The sequence below is a fragment of the Chlorocebus sabaeus genome, chromosome 1, assembly GCF_047675955.1.
Source record: "Chlorocebus sabaeus isolate Y175 chromosome 1, mChlSab1.0.hap1, whole genome shotgun sequence".
Taxonomy (NCBI): domain Eukaryota; kingdom Metazoa; phylum Chordata; class Mammalia; order Primates; family Cercopithecidae; genus Chlorocebus; species Chlorocebus sabaeus.
This window is the reverse complement of record NC_132904.1, coordinates 67,625,201-67,643,075: the sequence shown is the minus strand read 5'-3', so window position 1 is coordinate 67,643,075 and position 17,875 is coordinate 67,625,201. Positions and strand designations below refer to the sequence as shown.

General features: G+C 40.5%; 1 pseudogene; it reads left to right on the top strand.

Moving 5' to 3' along the window:
* Positions 1-16,660: 16,660 nt before the first annotated feature.
* Positions 16,661-17,598, top strand: LOC103247960 (olfactory receptor 52K2-like; annotated as a pseudogene).
* The last annotated feature ends 277 nt before the right edge of the window (positions 17,599-17,875 follow it).

Genomic DNA, 17,875 nt, shown 5'->3' with positions numbered 1-17,875 from the left:
CAGGGTTCAAAGGAGCGCTTCACACTTCTCTCCAATTCAATGATGTCTAGGCTGTGGGCGCTGGGCAAGTGGCATGGCTATAGAAACTTCTCTATGGTGACAGGCTGTAGCAGAGAATTTTGCAGCTTTCTTCTACCTGTGAGCCCTCTTTTGCCTATACTCTGAATTTTTTTCTTCGGATTCATCTGCCTGTGTGACAACATAAGAGTAATATTAATGATAAAAAGTCAGGCAGATTGGATGGAAGACTCAAATGTGGTTACTTTTCAAGATTGAAAGATCAGGTCTGAAGGGAATTGATAGGAAGGAGAAGAGATCTTGGGCAGATTTTTCAAGCCATTGAGCATGTAATAACCCATAGATGAGGCTCAGAACCTAGGTTCTGACCAGGAACAGCAAAACAGAGGTGAGAGGCTGAGTCTTTGGTAGTCTGATACAGGCGTAAGATTGTCTGGCTTATGTTTAGTACAAGGATCCTGCACTTGCCTCAAGTGTCCTGTACAGATGCTGGTAGAAACAGCTGTGATCATGCTGAATTGGTCAGTGGTAGGGATCAGGCTAATTTGGCCATAAAAATAATCTGTTAAGGTCTTTGAGAAATGATTGAATACAAAGCATTTTCTCTCATAAAAATCAAAAGTACATAAAAGAAAGAGGTAAGAAGTAAATTTTAGTAGTTGGGAACATAGAATCATTCCCTGAAAGCAAAAATGGAGACCCAGGTTTGACCAAATGATAGTGCTGTACCTCCATACATCTCCCCATATTTCCTATTACCCTCAAACACCCTTCTGATCTTCCCTCACCTACATTTTGAAATATATTTTTATCTCATTTTTTTTCTTCTCTAATGAGGTAGTAATTGGGAATTTGAGAGAAAGGAAAGATTAAACAAAAAAAGGCAGGAAGGGGACAGTAGAGGGAGAGGTGGTGAAATAAAAAAAGATGAGAACAAGAACCAGAAATAGACATAGGAGAGAGTAGAAAGAAAAGTACCTCTATCAAAAGAAAAGAACTAATATAATTGTATGTGACTGTGTTCCAATTGCTAATTGAAACAGAGATAGTGGAACCAATTTTACCATATAGTGATGCTCATCTGTATTCCTAATCTTAAAATGCAATGCTCCTTGCAATCCTTAGCATCAGCTACCCATACCCAGAGATCATAGGAAACTGTTTTGGGGAAAGATGTAGGAGCAGGAAAGAAGAGGGTAAGGTCTTCTAATGTGATCTGCAGGAAAGAACTGTGGTCCAGGATGCCTCCTTTCCATCCCAATGTCAACTGTGGCTGTCACTCTCATACTGAGCAAATCATCTTGTTCCTTTCTGTCTTGTCATCCCTTCATGTATTTCCCGTTTTTCTCTTCTATGATATCTCCCTGAATTTCCACCATCCAGCCTGGGCCCAAGCAAGCCTAGAAGAGATTTTAGCCTTCATGGTAGCTGAAAGGTCTGAGAAAGAGAAATCAGAGTGTGAAGGACCTTGTGAAATGATATATGTAAAACTGTTCCATTTGATGGGACCACAGTGTTTGGCTGGGCATGTGATTTTGTGTATCTATATATGTTATTGTGCAAGATGCATAAGTAAGGCTGTACTCAGAAGACACAGGGACATACATTTATGTGAGATATTGCTTTTGCAGTGTCCGTGCTTCAGTACCCTTTGTGGAGAAAATTGAGAGCTGAATAATCCAGTCGTGAATGAGATGGTCCTACTTTCTTTCCCTCCCTTCTTTTCTTCTTTCATCTCAGTCTTTTAATGATTGAATCATATTTTCTCAGGCCTTAAACTGCTACTCAAAAAACTTTGGCTCCACCCTTGATCTGGAACTACACAGCGTAATGACCACAAGTTCCCATAGTCTCACACCATTTGCACAGAGGGGGAATATGAAGTTGGAAGAGCATATGTTGAGTATAATATTCCTGGATTTTAGGAAAGAGGTCAAGGTTAAAGTGAGAGCCTTGGGTGGTCCTCACTTTACTCTCCTACTAATATTTGAATTAGACCTCATGAAAAACACTCAGGATGAGATTTTAGGGAACTGGGAAAGTATGCAAGGCAGAAGATGGGTTATCATTGCCGTGTTCAAAGGAGCCTTTGCCACTTTAGTCTGATTCAATGATGTCTAGGACGGGAGTGTGTGTCATGGTTGCAGAGCCCTCTCCATGGTGAATGGCTAGAAACTCTTAAAGCTTTCTACTCTCTGCCCATGAACCCTTTTCTGCCTATACTCTAGTATTATTTTCCTCTGTTTCATCTGCTTACTGAGATCAGGCAAGGAAGCCTCCCTGCCTCCTCCCGATAGCTCTCCGGAATAACTCTCCTTAATGCCCCTCATTCCCCTGCTTTGTTCTGAATTATTTTAGCACTTAATATAAGATAGGCCTCACCTAAAATATGTAAGAATAGGAGTTCAAATGCCAGGAACAAGGCTGTCTCATGAGGAACGGAGCAAGTTCTTTATCTTGGAGGTGCTCGTGAGCATCTGGAAGTTTCCAATCCAGAATTTAGCACTCATTCATGGGTGCCCAAGGGCAGCCAGATTCAAATCTCAGCTTTACAACTCACCAGCTGTGTGATCTCGGTCAAGCCACCTAAACACTCTTAAACTGTTTCCCTATCTGTGTAACCTGGAGAGGTTGATTCCTACTTCATAGGCTACTATGGCAATTACTAGGGGAGACAGTTACCTGAAGAGCCAATTAAACTACACGGCCACAAAACAGTGGTCAAAAGTGTGATTCATTTGTAAGTCCTTTTAATCTGAAGTAGAGACAACCTCAGTGAAAAAATTACCTTAGTGGCAGTCATGTCTTTGTTCAACCGGATAGTGGGCACACTGAGAAGACCAGACAGACAGAGAGACAAACTTACCAGGTCTGAGGCAGGATGTGATAGTGGGATCTGGTCCTACAGGGGTTAGAGTGTAGGAAGCAAAAGAACTGGGGTATTTATCCTATTATTAGAACCCTACATGAGAATAGCAATTCCCTGGGGGATAAAGATGCTAAAAAGACCCCTGGGATGCTGGAAAGAGGCAGCAAATTGAAAGCTGGAAAAATACAGGCCCTGATGGGAGCGGGAAGGATAGGATAGCAGAGAAGATCTATCCTGAGAGTTCAATGTGGGTAGGCGGGGTAGGTGGAAAGGTCCTTGAGCATAGTTTTAAGGGTTTTTTTTGGCATAGAAAGATATTTTAGAATGTTTTACTAATTTTGGTTTTTTCTCCTGGCCCCCTCCCTCCATCTAAAACAAGCTTGTCCAACCTGTAAACCAATGAAAATTTGTAAACTTTCTTAAAACATTATGAATTATTTCGTGACTTTTTTTTAGTTCATTAGCTATCATTAGTGTTAGTGTATTTTATGTGTGGCCTAAGACAACTTCCAGTATGACCCAGCCAAAATATTGGACACCCCTGATAAAATGTTTGCTTCCTGGTGTTTATTTAGGAAACACTATTTTTTTTTTAAACACTAGTTCTTCATATGTAAAGTAGGGAAGCAGTGAAGATTAAATTAGATGATATATACAAAACATTTATCATTTTGCCTGGTCTCTGCTAAGCCCTCAATACAAAGTATTTATCTTATTTTATCAAATGTAACAATCACTGAGCATCTATTATATGTGAAGGATTATGCTAGATTTTAAGGCATAGGGTTGAAGGATCATGCCCCTGTTCTCAAGGAGGTCACAGTCTGGATTGAAGGATGTACAGACATTAAAATCAATTAAAATTCAATGGAACATATACAGACTTTAAAAAACAGAGGCTCTTTTGGCAGGGGAGGGATTCACTATCAAGAACTAGTCAAGGATTTAGGGTTTAGAAGGGTAAAGTGGGCTTGAAGGGAGGAATACACCAGGAAGAGGAAACAGCATGTATAAAACCTAGAAGGCAAGGGACATTGGGCATTTTCTGAGGACCACTGAAGCCTAATTCAAAGCCAATGTCTTCATGATTATTTTCTGACACCCTGTGTGTGTCCTTTCTCCCTATTGCCCACACAGCATCTTATCAAATGCCATTTGTGGGATAGAGTTCACTTTAAATACTGTTGACATGACCTTAGGTAAGTTAAGTAACAGCTCTTAGCCTCTTGTTCTCCATTTTAAAAAATGGGGAAGGTTGACATGAGATAGCACATATACAATTTTTAGTAAAGTGCCTAGAACCTGGTAAATCATCAGTAGATTCCTACACGATAGACTTTGTGAAGGCAGAGACCAGGATGAATTTCTGTCTGTCTGTTGGCATTTAAAAGAAGATTGTGATGATGTTAGGTACTGGGGGATGACTGTCAAAAGAACAGACTGGATTCTAATCAAATGTCATCTGGGCAGACATGAAACTTGATTTTGGACAATAAGTCAACAAAGACACATTGATGGCTTATGTATCTGCTATTGTCCTGGAGGTATAAAAGTTTGGAAATACTCCTGCTTTTAAGGAGCTTTAAATGCAGATGGTGAAGGGAAGACCTAGTAGGGGAAGACATGGCCCAGATGATGCATGCTTTACAGGAAGGTGCAGGCTTTATTCTCCAAACATATAGGTTCCCTGGGAGCTCACAGAGAAATGACACTTCAAATATGAAAAGTTTTGGGGGTCCCGAGTTTTGGTCATTCTTCTATTTGGTTCTTCAGGGACTCAACTGATTCTAAAGTGGTAAAACAGATACATGAAATGATTCCAATTTTCTGCCAGCTCCATGATGATCAGAGCCAAGCCTCAGCTCTACATTATTTTTATGGGTCTCAGGGACAGTCATAGATGTTTAGTATTAACTTAGGATACTATGGGGGCACATTTTATTCAGTCAACAACAACTATTCTATACAATATTATTGAGCACCCATTATGTGTCAGTATTTCTCTAAGTACTACTAGGAATGCCATATTGAACAAGGAAGACAAAGTTCTTGTTTCATGGAACATCTATGCTAATAGGAGAGATTTGCATTACAAAATCAATATATGGCAAATAGATATTGAAAAGTTCCATGAAATTAGAATGGCTATTATCAACATGATGAAAGATAAGTGCTGGAGAGAATATGAAGAAAAGAGAATCCTTGCACACAGTTGGTAGGAATGTAAAGTAGTACAGCCTTCAGGGCAAATAGTATAAAGTTTCCTCAAAGAGTTAAAAATAGAACTACCTGTATGATCCAGCAACTCCAGAACTGGGTATATGTCTAAAACAATGTTAAAGAGATACCTACACTGATGTTCATTGCAGCATTAAATTTCTGTGAAGTTAGAATGGCTATTATTAAAATGATGTAAGATAACAAGCATTGGAGATGGTATGGAGAAATTGCACATGGTTAGCAGGAATGTAAATTAGTATAGCTATTATGGAAAACGGTATGAAGTTTCCTCAAAAAGTTAAAAATAGAACTACCAAAACTTAAAAATAGAACTACCATATGATCTAGCAATCCCAGTACTGGATATATATCCGAAGGAATATGTTGAGATACCTATACTCCAATGTTCACTGCAGCAGTACTCATAATAGCCAAGATATGAAATCAGTCTAAGTGTCCATCAATGGATGAATGGATAAAGAAAATGTGACACACACACATACACACACACAATGGAATACTATTTTGGATTAAAAAAGGAGGAAATTCTGTCATTTGAGAACACATATAAATCTGGAGTTCATTATGTGAAGTGAAATAAGCCAGGCACAAAAAGACAAATATTGCATGATCTTACTTAAATGTGAAATCTAAAAAAGTTGACCATAGAAGTAGAGAAAATAGAATGGTAGTTCCCAGGGTGTGGGGGTGTCAGGATTGATGAAATGTTGATTGGAGGAGACAAAATTTCAGTTAAAAGAAAGAAATTTAAGAGACCTATTGTATAAGATGGGAACTACAGTTAATAACATATTATATTCTTGAAACTTATGAAGAGAGTAGATTTTAACTGTTCTCACCAAAAAAAAAAAAAAAAAAAGGAAAAGTATATGAGGTAATATATGTTAATTAGCTTGATTTAACCATTCCACAATGTATACACATTTAAAAACTCCATGTTGTACATGATAAATATATACAATTTGTTAATGAAAATTAAATTTTAAAAGTTCTGTGGGTAAAAATGGGGCACAATTTTAGACAAGGTGGTCATGATAGGCCTTTCTGAGAAGGTGACGTTTGGTAGAAATCTTGATGAAACAAGTGAACAAGTCATGCAGCTATGTGGAAGACAGTGCTCCAGGCAAAAGGAACAGACATACAGGCCTTAATGTCTGGAATGTGTTTGGTGAATTTGAGGGACAGTATCAGGCTAGTTGCTGGATTGGAGTGACTAAGAGGAGACAGTAGGAGAGGTAGCAAAAGTCCAGAGACCAAAGGGTATTTGTTAAACATGGTGAAGACTGAATTTTGTTTGATCTGTGGTGGAAAGCTATTAAAAGCTTTTGAGCAGGGTTCTGTTGTACTGTGACTTAAACTTTAAAATACCTGCTCTGGGTTCGATGTAAGGGACAAGGATAAAAGAGTTGTTATTGTTACAAAAGTTATTGTTATAGCCAACACAGGAAATGATTGTGCCTTAGACCAGAGTGGCAGCAGGGAGGCAATGAGAAGTGATTACACTTGGGATATACTTTGAAGGTCCAGTCAATAGGATTTGTTGGTAGATTTATTCAATGTGGGGTTATGAGAATATGATGGGCTTCAAGAAAGGCTCCAGTCTGAGAAGCTGAGTAAGGAGAAGGGCTTCAATGCAATGGGAAACACGAAGAGAAAAGCAGGTTTACAGGGTTGGAGAGAGAGAGGAATCAGAGTTCTGTTTTGGACATGTAGTTGGACACGTGTATTAGATAAGAATAGATGTTAGAAAAGAAAATAATTGCCATTGCTTTTGGTGTTTTAGTCATGAAGTCCTTGCCCATGCCTATGTCCTGAATGGTATTGCCTAGGTTTTCTTCTAGGCTTTTAATGGTTTTGGGTCTAACATTTAAGTCTCTAATCCATCTTGAATTAATCTTTGTATAATGTATAAGGAAGGGATCCAGTTTCAGCTTTCTACATATGGCTAGCCAGTTTTCCCAGCACCATTTATGAAATAGGGAATCGTTTCCCTATTTCTTGTTTTTGTCAGGTTTGTCAAAGATCAGATGGCTGTAGATATGTGGTATTATTTCTGAGGTCTCTGTTCTGTTCCATTGGTCTATATCTCTGTTTTGGTACCAGTACCATGCTGTTTGGGTTACTGCAGCCTTGTAGTATAGTTTGAAGTCAGGTAGTGTGATGCCTCTAGCTTTGTCCTTTTGGCTTAGGATAGTCTTGGCAATGTGGGCTCTTTTTTGATTCCATATGAAGTTTAAAGTAGTTTTTTCCAATTGTCTGAAGAAGTCACTGGTAGCTTGATGGCAATGGTATTGAATCTATAAATTACCTTGGGCAGTATGGCCATTTTTATGATATTGATTCTTCCTATCCATGAACATGGAATGTTCTTCCATTTGTTTGTGTCCTCTTTTACTTCATTGAGCAGTGGTTTGTAGTTCTCCGTGAAGAGGTCCTTCATATCCCTAGTAAGTTGGATTCCTAGGTATTTTATTCCCTTTGAAGCAATTGTGAATAGGAGCTCACTCATGATTTGGCTGTTTGTCATTGGTGTATAGGAATGCTTGTGATTTTTTCATATTGATTTTGTATCCTGAGAGTTTGCTGAAGTTGCTTATCAACTTCATGAGATTTTGGGCTGAGACGATGGGGTTTTCTAAATATACAATCATGTCATCTGCAAACAGGGGAATCTAATTAAACTAAAGAGCTTCTGCACAGCAAAAGAAACTACCATCAGAGTGAACAGGCAACCTACAGAATGGGAGAAAAGTTTTTACAATCCACCCATCTGACAAAGGGCTAATATCCATAAGCTATAAAGAACTTAAACAAATTTACAAGAAAAAATCAAACAGCCCCATCAAAAAGTGGGCAAAGGATATGAACAGACACTTTTCAAAATAAGACATTTATGCAGCCAACAGACACAGGAAAAAATGCTCATCATCACTGGCTAGAGAAATGCAAATCAATACCACAATGAGACACCATCTCACACCAGTTAGAATGGCAATCATTAAAAGGCAGGAAACAACAGGTGCTGGAGAGGATGTGGACCAATAGGAATGCTTTTACACTGTTGGTGGAACTATAAACTAGTTCAACCATTGTGGAAGATAGTGTGGTGATTCCTCAAGGATCTAGTACTAGAAATACCATTTGACCCAGCTATCCCATTACTGGGTATATACCCAAAGGATCATAAATTATACTGCTAGAAAGACACATGCACACATATGTTTATTGTGGCACTATTCACAATAGCAAAGACTTGAAACCAACCCCAATGTCCATCAATGATAGACTGGATTAAGAAAACGTGGCACATATGCACCATGGAATACTATGCAGCCGTAAAAAAGGATGACTTCATGTCTTTTGGAGGGACATGGATAAAGCTGGAAACCATTCTGAACAATCACAAGGACAGAAAACCAAACACCGCGTGTTCTCACTCACAGGTGGGAATTGAACCATGAGAACACTTGGACACAGAGTGGGGAACCTCACACACTGTGGGGTTGGGAGAGGGGGCAGGGATAGCATTAGAAGATATATCTAATGTAAATGATAAGTTAATGGGTGCAGCACACCAACATGGCACATGTATACATATGTAACAAACCTGCACGTTGTGCACATGTACCCTAGAACTTAAAGTATATTTAAGAAAAAAAGAAAGAAAGCCTGGAGTGGACCTGAAAGCCTGTGAATTCCTCCCAGGTAATGCTGCTGATGCAGGACCACACTTTCAGTGTTTTAAAGAAAAAATTAAATAAAACAGGCATGCCACTCAAAAAAAAAAAAAGAAAATAATTTACCAATTTGAAGTTCAAGGGAGATATCTGAGTTGAAGATACAGAGTTGGGAGTTGTCAAAGAGTAGATAGTTAAAACCATGAAAAATGAAAATGCCTACAAGTTGGTGTACAAAGAGAAGAGATTCAAAGGAGAGGAAAAAAAGAACTAGCCAGCAGAAGACGACATCAATGAAGGAGAAAGAAAACCTACAAGATAATGTTGTTCAGGAAACCAGGAATGGGAAAGTGCTCAACTGCCGAATGCTATTTTGGAAAATGGGGTTGGGTAAAACGAGGATGCAAAGCCATAAGGATGATACAATGGACTTTGGGGACTTGGGGAGAAGAGTGGGAGGAGGTGAGGGATAAAAGACAACAAATATAGTGCAATGTAGACTGCTCGGGTGATGGGTGCACCAGGTTCTCACAAATCTCCGCTAAAGAACTTACTCACGTAGCCAAATACCACCTGTACCCCAATAACTTGTGGAAAAAACAAAAAGAATTCATTATTTGTGTTTTAAAACAAATGGTGCTGGGAAAACTGGATATCCACTTGCAAAAAACTGAAACTGGACTTTTATCATATACAAAAATTAAATCAAATGGATCAAAGATAGAATATAAGATCTAAAATCATAAAACTCATACAAGAAAACGTAAGTGAAAAGCTTCAGGACTTTGGATTTGGCAATGTTTTCTTGGTTATAGCACCAAAAGTATAGGTCTCAAAAGAAAAATAAATTGGACTTCATCAAAACTAAAAGCTTCTGCTCATGAAGGGACTATCAAGAGAGTAGAAAGACAACCGACAACATAGGAGAGTGTGTGCAAAGCATACGTCTAATAAGGTATTACTATCCAGAATATATAATAGATATCCAGAATATATAATACCCCCTCCCCCACTAAATAATCTAATTCAAAAATGGGCAAAGGACTTGAATAACATTTTTTCTGAAGATATACAAATGGCCAATCAGAAAAGAGGTCTAACATCAGTAATCATTAGGGAAATACAAATTGAAACACACTGAGATAGCCATCCTACTGGGTGTGAAATACTATGATCAAAATCCAGAAAATAGTGTTAATGAGGAAGTGGTAAGGTTGGAACCATGTGTACTGGTGTTGGGAATGCAAAATAGTGTAGCCACTATGGAAAATGGTATATGGTTGTTTCTCAAAATAATTAACTATATAATTACTTCAATCTTTCCCTAACACAGCCTGGTATCTTCCACAATGACCGTTCCTAATATAAGCTTGTGAACTTCAAGTCCAGATCACCATCTCTATGCAGTGTGCTTGCTAAACTTAATTCAGACTTTCACAATGCAAGCCGTGTGTAGAAGTCCACCTCAACCCAATATATTTTGGAGACTCCAGGTGTGAGAGGCAAGTCCTTGTCTCTGAGGGACAAGAGTTAGGATAACTGATAGAAGACTTGTGTGTCTCTGTGGGAAGAAAGTGAATGTGACCAGAATACAGTCTCAGTAGGAGCTATTGGGCTCCCATCTAGAGTTATTTCAGGTTAAAGGACTTAGAAGCTACTGCAAAAACCAATTTCCTTTCTCAGGACCATGGCAGAAGAATAGCAAGCTCTAAGACCAGTGATTAGAGGACGTATTGATATGTTGGTATTATTCATGGTTAATAATTGAGCAATAATAACATTGAGTTATTCCTCAATGATCTCATTGGATCACCCCACCCAGTGAGGTGGGAAGGACTGGGATTATTGTCCTCACAACAAGAAACAATACAAAGAACAGAGAGGTTAAGTGCCTTGTCAAGTTCACAAGCTGAGACAAACCTAGATCTGTCACCTATTACCTTAACTCACAGCTCTGTCTGCAAACGAAAACATCCAAACTCCAAGTAAAACAAAGAATAGATAACCTTGAACAAGTTATGCCTGAACTCCACTTTTCTGAGTCACAGCTGGAAAGCATACCCATAAGACAGCTGCTTGTGAACTGCAGGGAAGGAAGGGGAGAGTGGAGAAGGGCACACTGATTACTGAAGTCATACTCCATCCTGCCTCGAGGGAGAGGCATGATCGAATACCACAGAACAGTGAGGGAGTAGGGCCTGTAGGAAGACCAGAGCCTGAAGCAGAGAAGACTCCTAGAGTTGGCCCCAGAGAAGAGACTAGGCTCATCATGGGGCCCTTTCAGGGTATTCCTCAGAGACAGGGCCTGTTTCCTTTTTCTTTTGGGAAAAGAGTAGCTGATTATGAGGATAGAGACAGATCCTCCCTTTCCAACTCTCTTTCCCAACCCTTCTCTCTCTAAGAGAGGAAACCTGCACCAGTTTTTCCTAAAGCGCATGGAAAATGAATTGAGCTTCCTGCTGAGGGGTGAGCACAAATTGGGGCAATGGTGGAAGGGGAAGGCCGGGCAGATAGAGGGCACTGTAAGACAGCTGACACAGATGGGACCAGGGGCAAGATGACTAGGGAGGGGTGCCTGTGCTGGAATCAAGTGGCTCCCGGGGCTCCTGGAGCTAGGTACTTGTGTGCACAGGTCAAGTCAAGGGCATATGAGCTGGGGGAGCAGCGAAAACAGGGAACAACCAGGATAATGGCAGAAATCAGACTGAAAATAATAATCACTACAGGGAAAATCCAAAGGCAGAGCAGAGACCTGATGGGAGAAGAGTGTTTAATATTTGAGGGGAATAGGCTAGGTCAGGAAGCTGAGCCATGGAGTGCACAGAGCAGAATCCAGCTCTTGCAGACATCTTATGCTCAGACAACCTATCTTCATCTCAGGCATTAGCTTATCTCCCGATTCTCTTCTCTAATTCTCATCCCTGTATATGTCTAACAGGAGAGCTCTCAATCCTCCTCAAAATACTGCTTCTGCAAACTCCAGATCCTCCATGTCATCATTATCAGAGGAAATACTTCCCTGCCTCTCAGGCGTGCACTCCTTTCTATGTTGTGCATTAGGGACCTCCTCCAGAAAACCTTAGCATTCAGCTAAGGCCCAGACCATGTTAGTCACTTCCCTCCTACTGCACATTCTGGCCCAACTTAAGTCATAGCTGCTATAATAGTCCAGGATAAAAATGAAGAGGCTGAAATAAGGAGGTGGGAAGGACAGGTCAGGTACCTTTACTTAAAGTTTCCAGCGACAACCAGTTATAACTTTGCAGCATAGTCTTATAGTAGTCTTATAGACCATGGGTCCCCAACCCCTGTGCCACAGACTGGCACTAGTCCATGGCCTGTTAGGAACTGGGATGCACAGCAGGAGGTGAGCGGTAGGTGAAGAGAGCATTATTGCCTGAGCTCTGCCTTCTGTCAGATCAGCCGGGGCATTAGATTCTCATAGGAGCAAAAACCTGCTGTGAACTACACATGCAAGGGATGTGGGTTGTGCACTCCTTATGAGAATCTGATGCATGGAGTAGGGGTGAGGAGATGTGAAATTTAGTACTAGATATGCTGCTTATTTCCTCCATGACCATTTGGGGACTCAGTTTCCCAAAATCATCATTCTAAGGTCCTCTCAGGATACAGGTGTGGCCTGCCACATAGATAACAGCCCTGATTGAATACTGTGTAGGTATGGAGCCCCCATGCACTTTTGGGGGAGACAAAGTCTTCCTTTTGTTGTTTGCTGACATCTTGGCTATGAAGGCAGGAAACAAACATAAGACAATGTGTAAGGACTGGGCAAAGCACTCATGCCAAGCAGGTTCAAGGGTGTTGGGCAGAAGACCAGATAAGCAGAGCCAGATGGTGAATGGAATTAGAGGTACATTTGAATGGACACTGGAAAGAGGGAAGGTTGATGGATTCTCAGGCATTTTAAAACAGAGTAGGCAAGCTGTGGGATTGAGGACAAATAAACGGAAGGGCCAGGTGTGGGCAGCAGGAGCACAGTGGGAGTAAGGGAGATGAGGCCACTCAGGCAGCAGAGAGCCCTGTTTGGAATTGCAGCATATTTGCTTAGGGTAAGGGTGACAGCACGTATAAGAGGACATTCTTTTATTTATTCAAGAAATAGTTAGCAAGTGCCTATATAGGATATAGTTGTGGTAAAGACACAAGAGTCCTTTCATCATGGGGCTTCCATGCGTCCGTCCCAAAGCTAAGTCCTGGAGAAAATGCACAGATATATGTTAGACTTTGAGGCAGAGTTTCTAATAAGCCTTTATTCTGACCTAGGTAACAAAAAGTGATGGGAAATTTCATAGAATTTCCATCTGTGGAGGTAAGTCTCAGTTTGGATCATAGGGTGGTATATTATGCAGTGGGAAGGAAGGAGTAAGTTTCTCCAGGAAGGGAATCATTCAAGCATTCGTTTAAAATAGCACTTTTCTTTTCCTAGTACTGTTCTTTATAGACACAAAAGCGGGAACAACAGACACTGGGGCCTATCTGGAGGTAGAGGGTGGGAGGAGGGAGAAGAGCAGAAAAAATAATGATTGGGTATTAGGTTTAGTACCTGAGTGATGGAATAATCTGTATAACAAACCCCCACGACACACATTTACCTATATAACAAACCTACACATGTACCCTTGAACCTAAAATAAAAGTTTAAAAAGGTTAAAAACAACAAGGCACTTATTGAGTACCAACCATGTTCAGTAAAGTCTGAATATAGAAATGAATAAAGTCACAGCCTTTGTTCTCAAAGAATTCATGGCCTGATGAATTGATAGATACACGCAAAGGTAACATAGATGGTACCCTCATTGTGGAATTTGATTCAACGCATTAGTGAATCTTCATTGAAATGACTGAGAACATCTTCCTGGAAGAATCTGAAAAGACTTCGCCAAGAAGGTGGAAGGATCTTGATTAAGTATGAAAGGGGGCAGAGGAAAGAATTCCAGATAAATAGTATGAGCCACAAACATTACCCTTTCAGGAAATGGCGGATAACCCAGTGTGGTTTAACCTAGGATGAATATTTCGGGGACTAAAAGGAGTAAGGCCAACAATTTAGGCAGGAATAGGTTTTCAGAAGTGTTTAGTGATTTTTATTTTTCTTGTAGCAATGAGATCCTATAAGTGGTTTTCAGCAGGGAAGTGTTAGGTTGGCGCAAAAGCAATTGTGTTTTCTGCATAAAAAGTAATGGCAAAAACTGCAATTACTTTTGCACCAAACTAATAAAATATGTGGTCTGTCACACGGTAGTGGATGAGGTGAGCAGAGGTAGAAAACTAAGGAGGTTTTTATACTGGCAGGAAAGAGATGATGATATGTCAATTATGGAAGGCACAGGGCATGGAGAGAAGAACAGTAAGAGACAATTCAGGGGCAGCATCAAGGGCCACTATCACTGACTGAGAAAGAACTCTGTGAGCTCCAGCATTTGTGGAAGGCCATATGCCTGGAGAATAATGAAGGGAGAAGTGGAAGAGATGAGGCTGAAAAGTGAGTAGTGACCAGACCATGCAGGATCTTGTAAGCCAGAGTTAGAATGTGCATTCCTTCCTAAGTACAATGGTAGCCCATGAAGGTTTTAGTGAAGGCCTCACATGATAGAACTTGCTTTCTTAAATGGCCTTTTTGGTTGCAGTACAGAGAATGAATTATTTTAGAGGGTACGAGATTCCATACCGCTGAGAAGAGTTAGGAGACTTTTGTAGTCCAGATGAAATATGATGGTGACTTAAATAACAGTGCTTGGCAAGGCACACAAAAAAGAGTAGGGACTGGAATATATTATAGGTTGATCACACTTGCCTTTTGAAATTGGATATAAAGGATGAGGAAGGGGACTGAATCAAGGATTACCCCCTGGGTTTCTGACCTAGCTATGGGATGGATGGTAATAATATATACTGAGATGGGCAAGTCATGGAGAGGAAAGAGTTTGCGGAGAGAGATTTCTGTTTTGGCCCTATTTCATTTGAGATGCCTGTGAGACCTCGAAGTGGAGCTATCCAGTGGGAAGTAGGATATGCTAGTCGGTAACTCAGAGTAGAAGTTATACATTTGAGCATTCCCTGAATATTGGTTTCTCTTGGCATTTTTACCACCTAAGAGAGCAACTAGAGAAGTATGAGAATAAAAGGGGAACAAAAAGAGAAGAAAAAAGAAGGGGGGGAATAAATAAGCAATGATAAGATCATATAAGGGGAGTAGAGGAGATGGGAGCTAGATTGGAAGGGATTTAAAATTAAGAGATGAGGAAGTAGAGAATGAATTACTCAACTTTTCCAACAAATGTTGCCGTGAGGGAAAACAGTTGAGGGGTGTTAGATGAAGGGAGATATAAGGCCAAGGAATGCAGGATTGTGCTGATGTCAAGAAAAACATTTTTAAAAAAGGGGCAGATCTGAGTGGGAGGGGGAATATTGTAATGACAAATAGCAGTTTTACAATGCTTTACAGTTTACAGGGACTCTTCTCATGATTTTATCTTTCCTCACAATGAAGCAGTAAAGTTGTCATGGAAGATATGGTTATGCCTTCATCTATAGGTGAGGAACCTAAATCTTAAAAAATTTCAGTGCTTAATACTAGTTTCTATTGGTAGGCTGATAGCTCAATCATTACTTAAGCCCAGGTCCTTAGATTCTAATTTTTTCCTATATCATGGTAATGAGTTTGAGTTATATTTCTGTTAAGTTGAATATGCTGGATTTATACTTCTTAGGAAGCAATGAGGTAGAAGCAGAAGAGTGTAGTGATTTAAGACATTGGATTGGGAGGCAGCAAACCAGAGTTCTCAAAGCTCAAGTTTCATCTTTGACATTTTCCAACTGTTCTGATTGTTAGTGACTTAATATTTTGTTTTCTCAATTCATAAGTGTCCACATTTACTGAGCACTCTGTTTCAGATTTGTGCTAAGTGTTTTAAAAGATTTCAAAACCCTCAAAGGAAAGTTTTTAGGCAGGAACTGAAAAAAAAATGTGGCACAGATCAAAAATATTGGAAGGAAATGTTTAAACATTTTCAAGGGAAATGACAACAAAAGGTGGAAAAAGAATATAAGGACCCCAGATGGAAAAATAGTGTGAGGGGAATAGGTCAGTCTTGCAAAAAGGTGAGTGTGGGGCATCTCTTCCTCTGAATGTCGTGAAGGCCAGAAAGGAAGAAGCATGTAGAGATGAAGGTTAAACTGCAGTCAGGCGAAAGAGAACAACAAAAGGGCTTCTCGTGTTCTCAAGTTACCTGGACGTAGGGCTTTAGTTGGAGGGATTTCTGAGTATCAAATAAGGATCTATGAAATCCCCACTAGAAAAAAAATCTAAAGAACTTGTAGGGAAGTAAATTATTAGAAAGTGCTAACTACATTTATTTTTCATATGACCAAGATTGACATTTTGGGGAAGAAACTCTTTCATAATTGGGAGTGTAGTTTGAGTTGGAAGGCAATAGGAAGACAGTGATGGTAAATGTTTATGGCTATGATTTGAATTAAGCAGCAATCTATATTCTTTACAAAGTTGCTTTTGGCCACATGCAAACCACAAAAGGCTCTTCCTCCACTTGATTTCTCAATAAGGCTGCTTTGTAATACTAGCTTTATTGGAATTAAATGTCCTGAGCACCCAGTGATTTTATAAGCACCTTAAGGGCAAGGATCATGCATAATATTTCATGATAAATATGATTATTTTCTAATTTCTTTTAATGTCTAAAAACGGGGATAAGAGCTAATCTTCTCACAGGAATGATCAGAGCTTGAATGTGAGCATTGTAATTCTGCTGATATTGAATATTCTCTGGAAGGGCCCTGTGGAAGCAGATAAGGAGGAAGAGAATTCCCGGGAGCCATGCCAGCCTCCAATATCACCTCAACACATCCAGCTGCCTTCTTGTTAATGGGGATTCCAGGCCTGGAGCACCTGCACATCTGGATCTCCATCCCCTTCTGCTCAGCATATACACTGGCCCTGCTTGGAAACTGCACCCTTCTTCTCATCATTCAGGCTGATGCAGCCCTCCATGAGCCCATGTATCTCTTTCTGGCCATGTTGGCAGCCATCGACCTGGTCCTTTCCTCCTCAACACTCCCCAAAATGCTTGCCATATTCTGGTTCAGGGATCGGGAGATCAACTTCTTTGCCTGTCTGGCCCAGATGTTCTTTCTACACTCCTTCTCCATCATGGAGTCAGCAGTGCTGCTGGCCATGGCCTTTGACTACTATGTGGCTATCTGCAAGCCACTGCACTATACCACCGTCCTGACTGGGTCCCTCATCACCAAGATTGGCATGGCTGCTGTGGCCTGGGCTGTGACACTAATGACTCCACTCCCCTTCCTGCTGAGACACTTCTACTACTGCCAAGGCCCAGTGATTGCCCACTGTTACTGTGAATACACGGCTGTGGTGAGGCTGGTGTGTGGGGACACCAGCTTCAACAATATCTATGGCATTGCTGTGGCCATGTTTATTGGAGTGTTAAATATATAAGATAGGATGATAAAGAATAGATCTATCCTTCAGGCAGTTCTACAACTCTCAGGAGGTCTTCTATAAAGCATTTGGGACATGTGTCTCTCACATAGGTGCCATCCTAGCCTTCTACACACCTGTGGTCATCGCTTCAGTCATGCACCGTGTGGCCTGCTGTGCTGCCTCACACGTCCACATTCTCCTCGCCAATTTCTATCTGCTCTTCCCACCCATGGTCAATCCCATCATCTATGGTGTTAAGACCAAGCAGATCTGTGACAGTCTTGGGAGTATTCCTGAGAAAGGATGTGTGAATAGAGAGTGAGGGATAAGTGGAAAAAGAATGGGGCACAGTGAATGCTGTAGTGGGCCAGGGCTGTGATGAGAGTAGAAGGCTGCTAGACTCCATGTTTAGTTCTTTTCTTGTATTATGAAAAGAATAAATGATGTCCTGAAGCTCAGTGCCAACAGTCTGTTTAGAATTTGTGGATCTTTGCCCTCTGGTAGCCTCTGGATTGAACCTGGTGACTGTGCTGTCTCCTCACAGAACCCTGACTCCTGTCAGTAAACTTGACAGTCTTGACCCTCTGG